This window comes from Arachis ipaensis, chromosome B05, assembly GCF_000816755.2.
Source record: "Arachis ipaensis cultivar K30076 chromosome B05, Araip1.1, whole genome shotgun sequence".
Taxonomy (NCBI): domain Eukaryota; kingdom Viridiplantae; phylum Streptophyta; class Magnoliopsida; order Fabales; family Fabaceae; genus Arachis; species Arachis ipaensis.
The window spans coordinates 16,037,834-16,041,454 of record NC_029789.2 but is presented as its reverse complement, the minus strand read 5'-3'; positions in this window follow the sequence as shown (position 1 = coordinate 16,041,454).

Here is a 3,621-nt window from a genome sequence, read left to right as displayed (position 1 = left end):
AATAATATGATATGTTTTTTGTTATTATGCTAATATTTTTATGTTGTTGTTGTTGTTGTTGTTGTTGTTGTTGTTGTTGTTGATAAATTAGCATTCATTAGAATTATTTAGTATATCTGAATATTTATTATAAAATATTACGTCTTTATTATTACGATTTTTTTAGCACCTATAAATACCCTTTTATATTGTATCATTCGAGACAACTTGAATAATACACAAATTTTTTCTCCAGTTTAGTCTCTTATTTCTAATATGGTATCAGAGACATGGTATCCTCCTTGAGGAGGATAAATTCTTTTTTTCTTCTGGTGAAATCACCGTATTTTTCATACTTTTCTTCTGTACCATTTTTTCCCTTCCCTTTTGTCAATGCTTTAATTTGATGTTTTTTTATCTCACCGATTAGCTCATTCATCCACTACTTACTTGTTCTCATAGAGAAACCATATATTTTTCGTCACCTTCCAATAGTTTGCCATCTCTTTACACTTTGTCACTTTTTCAATAGTTTTCCAGCAATTTGCCATCTTTTTAGCAGTTGGCCACTCTTCCGGTTGTTCCGTCTGTGTTTTCTTGTGGCAGTTCCGTCTGCGTTTTTCTTGTGGCAGTGTGGCAGTTCTGTCTGCGTTTCCTTGTGGTAGTTTCGTCTGCGCTTTCTTCAGACAGCGGCAGTTTCGTCTGCGCTTCCTTCAGACAGCGGCAGTTTGATCTGCACTTCATTCTGCCAGTTCCGTCTGCACCCGTTCTATTAGTTTATGCATTTTTTTATTTCGCTGTTTTAAATATATTTCAAACTCAAATTGTCACTTGAGTTTGAGGGGGATGTCAGAATATATTAGGATTAATTAGCATTCATTAGAATTATTTAGTATATATGAATATTTATTATAGAATATTACGTCTTTATTATTACGATTCTCTTAGCACCTATAAATACCATTTTATATTGTATCATTCGAGACAACTTGAGTAATATATAAATCATTTCTCCAGTTTAGTCTCTTGTTTCTAACAATTATTATTATTATTGGCACTAATAAATCGTGACCAAAATTTTTATAATATTCAAAAAAATTTTGTTTACGAATCATTGGTAACGATTTATTTATTAGTCTTGCTACGTATTTAAGTCTTTTTGATAACTTAGTTCAATTAAGTTGGTCCAAATCCAACAAAAATCAGTTTCATTAGTGAGAGCGTGAATACACGTTCCAACTCCCCGCAACTATTGTGAACATTCATATCTTTCTTCTTTTTTACGTTCTTCCTTCTTCTTCATGTTTTTTCTTCTTCTTTTTCACATTTCTCTTCTTCGCGTATTTTCTCTCCATCGTCGTTCTTTTATTGCCGCAATTGTTGTTGCAGTTTTTTCCCTCCTTTTCTTTCTATTAATTTGCAGTATTGATATTTTCTTCTCTTTTTTTTGGTTTTATTCTTTTTAAGAGAGTGAAATAAGAAAAATTATTAGAAAATAAAATAAAAAGAAGATAATGAAGATGATGAAGAAGAAGCAGCAGAAGATGAAGAGAAGAAAGAGGAAGGGTTTTCAATTATGCAAAACTTATCAGAACAAATAACACCGAAATTTTTTAACAATAACATAAATTTCTTCATTTTTACACCAAAATTTTGCTACAAAAATATAAAAATATCTTCTTTAATGCTGCATTTTTCTTCTTCTTTTTCTTTTTTTTTCTTTTTCTTTTTCTTTCTTTCTTTTTTCTGTTGCTCTTATTTCTTTTTTTTTTTTTGGAACATTACTTCTTATATTAGACTTGAATAAACATGTTTGTAATGTATTGCAATATTATTTAGTTCTAAAGGTTACAGAAGGTTTAGAGAAGGGGAGTTGAATCTATGGCATTCTTTTACTTTATAGATTAAGTCTTTAATACCAAACTTCAAATTTGATTTCTGTTTGAAATGTGTAGCGAAAAATTTAAGAGATAATTTCTTTTTATTTCATAAATTTTAGAAAACAGAAATGAATCAGAAAGGAAGAAGTTGACATAGTCATGTATCCTGGTTCAGCTGCCTCGTGCAATGCAACCTACATCTAGTCTCCACCACAACATTGGTGGAATTTTCACTAAAGTCAAAGTATTACATACACCAATTCCCTAGGACTCACCTAATTCTATCTGGGCACACAAATTTCAAACTAAACTTGACTTGGTTATGCTAATACCTAAACTCAATACACTAAGTGCTTACCCAACTTAGCAAGGGGCACCTCTCAGGTACATGACACAAGACAGAAAATACAACCAAAAGAAATTTGAAATCAGTCTTAGCTTTTTCTCTCAAGTATTTCTCTCAGCCTTTTTTTACTCTTTGGCTTTTTCTCAATATCTCTCTTTCTTGTCTTTTACCTCTTAAAGAAAATACAAAAAGATATACATTGAAACTGAAATACAAAATTGTGAAACATGAAGGAGATTGATATATCACAGCTTTAACTCTATGCACTGAACCCAGCTTCTGAACTCATAACTTTGTTCTTCATCTTGGCGGAGTACTCCCTTTAGTGTAGGTGCAATGCTTCCAAGACTTCAAATTCTGTTGTGAGATTTTCACTTTTCTCTCAATTTGGATTCTCTCTTCTTGGCTTCATTCTCAAGAATTCTTTTCTTTTTGTATGATTTCAGTTACCACACCTTGCTTCACACAGTTGACTTCTTCTTCTCACAAAATTAGAGCAGCAGCGACGCAGAAGAGAGATGGAACTGTAGCAGAGATTTTCAGATTTCATGCATTCATACTTTCCATCTTCTCTGTCATCCTTTTTCCAATATCTTCAAAGATTTGAACTATTTATTCTTGCTTTGGCTCCAAGTTTCTTTTTTGACCATTGATCCACAGTAGAGTTTCATAACCTCCATTTTCTTTATTTTTCTAGAAATGGGTATGAGAAGAAAGCTTCAGCAAGCTACTTTAGGGTTCCACAAAAGGAAAGATTTTCTGATAATGCCTTAGATCTGATTTCTTCTTCTTTCATTTTTATAGCTAACACCTTTTTCTTCTAGGATGTGAACCCTAGCATAGCGATCTTGTCATGCGTGGATGAGAGAAGAGAAGAAAGAGAACAGAGAGTTGGTTTAGTAGAGAAGGGATTAGTTCAGATGCAAATGGAGTTACATTGCTTTAGTTAGCTACCAATTCAAATTGATTGAATGGATTTGGATCTCTTCTTGGACTTGTTATGAATCATGGGCTTGATTTATCAATTTATGACTTGAAGCCCTTCTTGATTTCTCATGGAGTCAGCCACTTGTTTTATGGATCTAGACAATTAGTGGTCTTCTCTTTCTCCTTGTTGCTATATCTGAAACAACATAGATTCCCATCTGAACAAAGCTTTGCTTTGTTTCATTGGTTTGGGCTGCTGCACAATTATTTTGGGCCTGCATCATTAAATGCATTGTTGTCAAACTCGCGAGTTAACTCGTAAACTCGTACGAGTTTACGAGTTTAGGTAGTGGAATCGAGTTAACTCAGATACAAACTCGTTTCTGGGTAGACTCGAGTAGACTCGGGTAGACTCGGATAAACTCGGTCAAACTCGCGAGTTTATTCACGAGTCAGCGAGTTTGATTTTGGTTGGGTTTTTGGCCAAAA